The sequence below is a fragment of the Rhamphochromis sp. 'chilingali' genome, assembly GCF_963969265.1.
Source record: "Rhamphochromis sp. 'chilingali' genome assembly, chromosome: 18".
Taxonomy (NCBI): domain Eukaryota; kingdom Metazoa; phylum Chordata; class Actinopteri; order Cichliformes; family Cichlidae; genus Rhamphochromis; species Rhamphochromis sp. 'chilingali'.
Genome location: NC_137945.1, coordinates 30,245,287 through 30,254,602, shown reverse-complemented (window position 1 = coordinate 30,254,602; position 9,316 = coordinate 30,245,287).

Genomic DNA, 9,316 nt, shown 5'->3' with positions numbered 1-9,316 from the left:
TACAGTCATTTCTCCTGCATCTCATTTGGTGGATGTTGTACCAGTTTTGCCCTTACTTCATCTCAATTCATCTCACACTTCCAAGGATACAATAGTCCCAGGCTTACTAAAGCCCATTGATTTTCACAAGGTGATTTATAGGTGGCGTGCACGTTAGGGCAGACTTGATTGTATAAGGGAGGCTGCAGAGTGCCACTTTAATGAGGATGGTGACACAGGGTTGAGAAGTAAGCACCCAGCTTACCACAGGATGAACCACGATTATATAGCTGCTGTTTTTCTTTAGCTTAACAACCAAAGGTACAAAGCATGTTCTAACACAGTTAGGTTCATAAATATTTGGACAGTGACACACTTTTTGCATTGCTTCCTCTGTACATCATCGCAGCGCACAAAAAAAAAAAAAAATCGAACCTAAATTAAAATTAAAATGAATACTTCAACAATTCTGTTTTGCAGTGTTAGTCAGTAAGTGACTGGCTGCTCCCGTATGGGATTAGAACAATGCCACCTTATCCCATGGTCCAGCCAGTGATGCGATTCACATTCGTATATACGTCCTTATTCGTCCTTATGTGCCGACACCAGTGTTTTAGCTAGCAAAGCGGCGTGACTGATGTGGAGTGAAGCCACGTTAATGACAACGTGTACAACCATTAATAGCAGGAGCAGGACAGACGGAACAATTGACGGAAAAAGTGTGGACTTTACACCAGTTTTTAAATTGTGTTGATCGGCCACGTGAAACCAGAGTTATGATAAAAATATCTGCAATGTTTGGTTTTCTTCCAGAATACTGACGTTGTTTATATTTAAACAGTAAAAACGGTGTTTTATAAGGAAAGTGCTCGACAGCACTCTCCACCTGTGAGCAAAAACAAAACCAAAAAATACCCCACCCTTTCCTATTGGTCGAAAAATGTAACATGTCACCAATCAAAAAATGATATGGCAAAATGGCATTTAGTTGTTTAGGAAGGGGGAGGTTTTAGGAGTGACGGTGGTGTTTTGAGATGTGAGAGATTTGCGACGTTTAGCGCAAATCTTGTGTAGTTGTGCCACAAATAATTTGTGTGACATCAGATTTGATGCAGAACACCTGATTGTTCTGTAAATAGTTTGAAATGTTTATTTTTTAAAAATGGCTTGGATGCATTTTTAGGTAAACAGCTGCAAAAAACTTTGTCGTTTGCAAAACTCGGTTTCTTTTTTGAAGAAGTAACTATATAATTAATTGCCCAACATTGGTCATTATATACTGTATTTTGCAAACAGAGAGTTACAGGACTCTCTCCCAGACCACAGACTCATAATACAAGTCAGAGCTTTATACAAAAAAAGAAAAGAAAAGAAATTTGTGTTTTCAAAATTGGAGTTCAAGTTATTTTTTACTTCCAGTAGTGTTAACATACTACACAGGTCATGAACAAGATTTTTTAAAATTGTCATTGTAAGTGGGCTAAAGCAGTTAATTAAAAGTAGTCTAACATAAATGCTGTAATTTGATTATTTTAATAAACCATGTAACTTGGATGATTCGATGCTGGCGTGACCACAGTGCACACGTCTGATGTCGCTCACAGTGGTCCAAGGGACGCTCAGGGAGTTTGTGTGTTCGCTCAGACACATGAAAAATTAGAGGTGTGACAAAGGGGATGAGCAGTTGCAATACTCTCCATTTGTCCCATATGTGTTGACCTTTTTTTTGCACATTATGCACATTATTCTGTTTCTATTTATTTGCTATGATTTGCTATTTGTCAAGTAACATTGCTGCACTCACTATCCCGGGTTTGTTTGTGTAAGCGTTCTGTTGCCGGCAAATCAAACATTCTGCAAATTAAGGCAAATACTCAGGTAGATGTTTCTTTATATTTTATTATGTTACAGATTAAGTCATTTGTTCATACTTACTTTGTTCTGTCTTTTCATTTTTCATGAGGGTCAGGTGTGGGGAAACGCCTGCCTAGCATTTCCTCCTTTTAAAGTCCTGATCATGTCACACATGACATCATCAGGTCAAACCAAGTGGAGGGGTTTCTTTGTCAATAGAAACGCTTCCTTTTGTTTGTGTTAAGGTTTAAAGGGATTTGTTGAATGTTTTTCTTTTCATTAATACTGCTATTTAGTTGTGTAAATGTGCATATTAAAAGTGTGAAGAGATTTTGTGTCTTTTTAATCATCTTTGTAGAGCTTTAGATCCCTCAGTTTGAGAGAGTGGTACTGGCTGGGCTAAGTGAAGGGAAATTGATGGCCCTATTTAAAGCCAGTCTCTACCAGATTCAAGAGAGAGGAGAGGTGAGCTGTGTTACCAGAGCCATGGTCTGTTGAGTTTTGTTAACTGAGTTAATTTGGGGGAAGTTTTGTTAAGTTACACATTAAATTAAGTTCACTGTAAATAAATTGCTCACCTCTTGAAACCTGAAATGTTTGCGTAGTCTGCTTCCCTACCACCTTCCTTGACGTTCGAATCTGACTACTTCACAAGAGGGAACACTGATCAAGACGTGATTGAATTGCAGACTTAATGAGCTTTAACAAAAGGATTGCAATTGTTTTGAAATTACAGACATTTTCTGAATTATATGGTCCCCAGTTTATAGGGAGTGAAAAATAATTGGACAATTGACTAAGAAGACATATCATGGCCAGGTGAGGTGTTTCACCTTGCTATGCCATTCCACATTAAACAGATAAAAGACTTAGAACTGTCCCTTTGCTCACTGGAACTTTCAATATAAGATCCAAAACGAATGTCATTATAAAGCAAAAAAACCTATCAAAGAAAAACGAAAAATTATAATGGTCAAATCAACAACCTGGTGGATTTTTAAAAAGGAAAAATACACTGACCAGTGTAACCAAGTGGTTACAGTAAAGATTCCTGAAAAGTTAATTCAATTTTTTTATTACCCCCCCCCCTTAAATTAAAGCTGAAACTTGGGACTTCAATTAAATTTTCATTATACCAATGTTTACATGTCAGCAATTTGCCATATTAAAGAAGACTTGGAACTCTCAACTAATGATCATTAGGTCATTTATTCTTAATGTAGGAGCCATATGAGTGGTTCCCGTCTGACTAAGTGGGTTGGTTTAAATGGACTCACTATATTGGTGCATGGGTGTTGGGCGTGTCTCATGGGTGTGGTAGATAATAAATGTGGTTGCACTCACCTGTTCACTTCACCTGATGTTGATGAGCAGAAAGGTAGGGTGAGCAGGAGGCAAAACTTTCTGTTGATCGCAGCTTGAGCGCAGCTTGAATGATTTGATGTATTTTAACTGTAACTTGATGGTTTTGTATATTTGTGCACTAATTGATACCATAGACCAAGTTGTAATTTGATTTAGTAGTTAGTGCAGTTATTATTGAGTTGCAGTTATTTGTTTGTGCAGTCTGTGCATTTGTTAATCCCATGTCCTCGATTTGTATAGTGGACAGTTGCATGTGGAATAAAAGGAGCAAATGATACAGAAGTGTATTTTATGCGTTTATTGTTGCGCGTCATCTGTGTCCTCATGTTTAGCCTGCCGCGGCCATTGGTTGGTTGAGCCGCAACACTTAAGACACTTCAACTTAATTCAATTCAACAATCATATTCACAAACTTGGACATGTCCATTTTATAAAATATTAGCTCATTTTGAATTTGATACCAGCAACATTTCTCCAAAAGTTGGGATAGAGGCAACAAGCCTGAAAAAGTAAGTGATACTTAAAAGAAACAGCTGGAGGAACATTTGGCAACTAATCAGGCTAACTGAAAACTGGTCGGCATAACTGGTATAAAAAGAGCATCTTAGGGAGACTGTGTTTCTTAGAAATAAATTTGAGTAGAGATTCGTTAATTTGCAAAAAGCTGTCTACAGATTGTGGAACAATTTAAAATGAACGTTCAGCATAAGATTGTATCGTCAAAAGATTTTGAGAATCTGCTGAAATCTGTGTTCAAGGGACAAGGCAGAAAATCGGTGTTGGATGGCTGTCATCTTCAGGCCCTTAAAAACAGGCATGACTCTGTCAAAGAAATCACTGCAAGGGCCCAGGAGCACTGTCTGAAAACAGTTTGTCAACTCAAGTGATGACCTGTAACAGTCACAGCCATCAGGTAATGAGACAATGGTATAATGAGTTGCCTGGAAAATTATTCCTGACAGCTCTTTGGAACCAACAGCTGGGTGTTTTCTTCCCCATTGGAAGTGTCACAACTCAATTGAAAAATTCTGTCCCACTCATTGCAAAATACCATTTGGCCATCATCTCAATGTCAACATTTGCTTGAGGGCAAACTCCAGTGAAAAATTTCTCGTCTGTTTCCACGGGCCTCACGTACCTTGAGCCTTGCATCCATGGGAAGAGGAGCCAGTTAAATATTGCCTTCAGTGTGCTGCTAGCCTGAGGCTGCAATAGGTCCTGCTGCCTCAAGTCCGCCACTGCCTGCTTCTGATGCATAGCTGCCAGATCTTCCATCATTTAAACCAAGGTTGGCACCAGCTGTACAGGCTGTGGGTCTGACAGCCTTGTGGGAGGCATTTAGCACCAGTGTAGCAAGTTACGATGCCATCTCTAAAACTTTGGGACTTCAGCAAACCAGGCCGAGACCTATTATCTACAAATAGAGGAAACCTGAAACTGTGGAGAACCTTTTCAGGAGTGGTACCAAATCTTATTCAGAGTGCATTAACAACTCGTTCAGGACGTCACAAAAGAACCCAGAACAACATTTACACAACTACTGGCCTCACTTTTTTTCTGTTTAGGTCAATGTTCAACATTCAACAGTAAGAAAGACACTGGGCAAAAAGGGCATCCATGGAAAAGTTCTAAGGCAAAAACCACTGGTGACCAAAATAACACAAAGGTTTTTCCCATATTCGCAAGTGAATGATGAATCACAATTTCAATCACTATCAGAATACTTCATTAATCCCTAAGTTAATTATTATGCTCTCTACCAAAAAATCCTGAATGTTCTGGCTCTGAAGCTCAAGTGCACTTCAGTTATGCAGGAAGACAATGGTCAGAAACATACCAGCAAATCCATCTTTGTATGTTTCTGTCAACAGATGTATTCTAAACTAAGAAATAAGATCTAATAATGTGGTAATTTAAATATATTTATATAATGTACAAGTTATTAGAACTCAATTACCAAAGTAATAACTTATCAATATCAAAGTAATATCATATTAACAAAAAAGAAAAAAGTTGGCAGTTGACGCCCAACTTCTCCTTTGTCTTTATCCAGGAATAGAAATAGAAATTGCAGAATCCCAGTAGGTAGTAGTCTGCCACCTATCTATTATAACAGAGGCTAACAGCTGAAAATTGAGCCTATCCTATTTGAAACTTCACATTGTTTTCTGTGGTACTTTCTCAACACATCTCCATCACACAAAAGGACAGTAAGTTATGCCCTTACTCCAGTATCCCAAGATTCTTGTTTATATGTTGGCCAGAAATAACTCTTCTTTTTGCTTAAGGAATGGTGTCCACAAATGCAAGCCCTTAACTCGGTTAAACTTTCTGCCTTGAAGGCTTCATATCTAGTAGCTAATACTATTACCAAGGGGTGGAAATGCCATTAGATATTGGAGAGAAATAAAGGACATATGCCTGGAAGCTGCAGCTGCTAAAGCTGGGCAAGGTGCAAACTGATAAGGCAGCTGAAAATGTTTTTACTAGGTCCATCCTTATGATATACAATTTATGTTTATGTGTTCACAGATGCGGAAATTAGGCTTCCTTGTCTATGTGTAGTGCATCAAGATGACTTGCAAGAAGATTTATTGTTTGCCTTAACATCACTATAGGGAAAATATTTAAAGCAACTGAAATTATGAACTAAAGCTTTGAATTTGGTTTTTGTGCTTAGACCAATGGCCTTCTGCAGTGAGAAGCCACTTATCTGGCTTGACTGCAGAGAAGCTGAACACAATACTGTGAGGCCACCACTTTTACATTCCTCATAAAATGGTGGCCAGTAAAAAAACAATCACTGGAACAAATTAAGGTTATTTTGAAGTTATTAAAGCAATAATTAATTTTAATACCCAAATCTGTCTCAAGGTGGAGAATGAAATCCTGGACTTGAAACAGAGCTTAGTCAAAGATTTGGTCTTGATGTGGTCATATCTTTGAACCACATTACCTGGACAGTTTTGTGGGCTGTGGAAATAAGCCAGGGATTTGAAACCAGTATCTTAATTATTGTGCCACTGTGCTGGCACACATACTGAGTGACCACTCTTCTGTACCAAGGACAGTGCTTGTGTTAACCACTGTTCATAATAGTATTATTTTTATCCATTCCAGATTGCCAATCTTGGTAGCTGAGGATTGGTCTGCCAGGAACTCCTCCTGCAGGAGGATGGGCCCATGTCACCTTTTCGGGCTGTGCCCGACCGGGCCCCATGGACAAAGGCCTAGCCACCAGACGCTTGCCCTTGGGCTCAGGCCTAGCTCCAGGGCGACTCAGACGCCAGCAAGGTGGAGGTGGAGTACTGGTTTGGGCTGGTATCATCAAAGATGAGCTTGTGGGGCCTTTTCGGGTTGAGGATGGAGTCAAGCTCAACTCCCAGTCCTACTGCCAGTTTCTGGAAGACACCTTCTTCAAGCAGTGGTACAGGAAGAAGTCTGCATCCTTCAAGAAAAACATGATTTTCATGCAGGACAATGCTCCATCACACGCGTCCAAGTACTCCACAGCGTGGCTGGCAAGAAAGGGTATAAAAGAAGAAAAACTAATGACATGGCCTCCTTGTTCACCTGATCTGAACCCCATTGAGAACCTGTGGTCCATCATCAAATGTGAGATTTACAAGGAGGGGAAACAGTACACCTCCCTGAACAGTGTCTGGGAGGCTGTGGTTGCTGCTGCACGCAATGTTGATGGTGAACAGATCAAAACACTGACAGAATCCATGGATGGCAGGCTTTTGAGTGTCCTTGCAAGGAAAGGTGGCTATATTGGTCGCTGATTTGTTTTTGTTTTGTTTTTGAATGTCAGAAATGTATATTTGTGAATGTGGAGATGTTATATTGGTTTCACTGGTAAAAATAAATAATTGAAATGGGTATATATTTGTTTTTTGTTAAGTTGCCTAATAATTATGCACAGTAATAGTCACCTGCACACACAGATATCCCCCTAAAATAGCTAAAACTAAAAACAAACTAAAAACTACTTCCAAAAACATTCAGCTTTGATATTAATGAGTTTTTTGGGTTCATTGAGAACATGGTTGTTGTTCAATAATAAAATTATTCCTCAAAAATACAACTTGCCTAATAATTCTGCACTCCCTGTACATTTGGGTGTGAATAGTAGAAACGTGTGAAGAGGCTGAAGCTTCTGAGTTGCTGCTGCAAATATCTGTAGATCTCTTGGCTGCACAGTTCTGTAATCAAGGGGAAGTTGAAAAGCTCAGTGGGCAAGACTGTTCAGAAGGAGGAATTGAGCAACAGAATCATTGGGGAAGGCAGTCCAGAAGTGAAAAAGAATTGAGAGGTGTGAGAAATGGCTAAAACTATGTGGAAGCAGAATTTACAGGAGGCAGGGCAGAGTGGCAAGGCAGTTCTGTAGGATTCACAAGCTGGCCTACAGACACTCAAAGCAACAGGCACAAATGGTGCAAATCATGGAAAACATCATTAGATTGTTTAATCATTTTACAATCAGTCCAGTTTCACTATTAATTTTTAAATGCCATTGCACATATTTATTTAATCTAACATTGCACTGCAGCAGATAACATACAGTGGTGTGAAAAAATATTTGCCCCCATCCTGATTTCTTATTTTTTGTATGTTTGTCACACCTTAAATGTTTTAAATCATCAAATAAATGCAAATATTCGGCAACGATAACACAGGTGAACACAAAGCGCAGTTTCTTTAATGAAGGTGTTCAGTATCTGGAGTTGACTCTGGACAGGTTGCCAGTCTGACGCAGCTAGAATCGCCATCTACCCAGAGGTAATTGGAGAGAGCATGATTTGAACCCAGGATCTCCTTGTGCTGTACCACTATGTTGGCTATAATCTACAAACCATGTTTTGCATTTTAGACTTTGATTGGAATGCTCACCAAGGCTAGTGCTTATTTACTCCAAATTTTGACCCTAGCGTCTAAATGTGGGACCAGCTTAATTAATGTGGTTTGTTGAGCCTGTCCAAATTGAAGTTCACTGTTCTTAGATGACTGAAGTGGCACCTAGTGTGGACTTTTATGACTCATCTGCTTAAAGGTTTGATGTGTTATGCATTCACAGATGCTTTTCTACATACCTTGGTTGTAACAAGTCATTATTTCAGTAACTTTTGCCTTCCCATCAGCTTGATGCAGTCTGTCCATTCTCCTCTGACCTCTTGCACCAACAAGGCATTTTCGCTCAGACTGCAGCCTGCTGGATATTTTCTCTTTTTCAGACCATTTTCTGTAAACCCTACAGATGACTGTGCGGGAAAATCCCAGTAGATCAACAATTTGTGAAATACTCAGCCCTCTGGCACCAACAACCATGCCATGTTCAAAGTCACTTAAATCCCCTTTCTTCCTCATTTTGATGCTCAGTTTGCACTTCAGCAGGTTGTCTCTAAATGCACTGAGTTGCTGCCATGTGATAGGCTGATTAGTTATTTGTGTTAACAAGCAGGTAAACAGACGTGGCTTGTGAGTGTATGTGATACACTTGATTCTGTATGTGACAACATGAGTGTAGAAAAAAAAATTCTACTGAATTATTGTTATAATAAATGTATCAATGCAATTATCAGTTTTACTTAAGAAGTTAATTTGTTTAAATTGCTTACATGTTTAAATGATTACATTATAGTTGACTACTAAATATCATAAACGTAAACGTATAAAAATATGAAAATGTACAAAATATTCACATGATATAAATCTGCTATAAGGTAGGTTAAATAAGTCTACAAAATAACTTCTTTTGATTTTAAATCATGATGAAATGTTTCTGACATTAAGATCTCCCCAAACTTCGATTTATTACATTCTGTTATCCATATGAAGGAATTTATATGAATTTTGTGTTCAGCAGCTTAAATTAAATGTTTATTAAGATGGCAAATATAGACTATTTCTTCTCAAGCTTGTACAGCTGCTGTTTCATTCTCTGGGTTATGGAGGACGATTAATGACTTGATAAAATTCATGAAATTTTCAGAGCAGACTAAACAGAAGGCAAATGACAAATCTCTGGATTACATTTGATCTAGAAAGAAAAAAAACGGACATTTCTTTTCTTTAAACAACCTTCCCTATTCCTATTGGATAACAGAACATCTCCCCC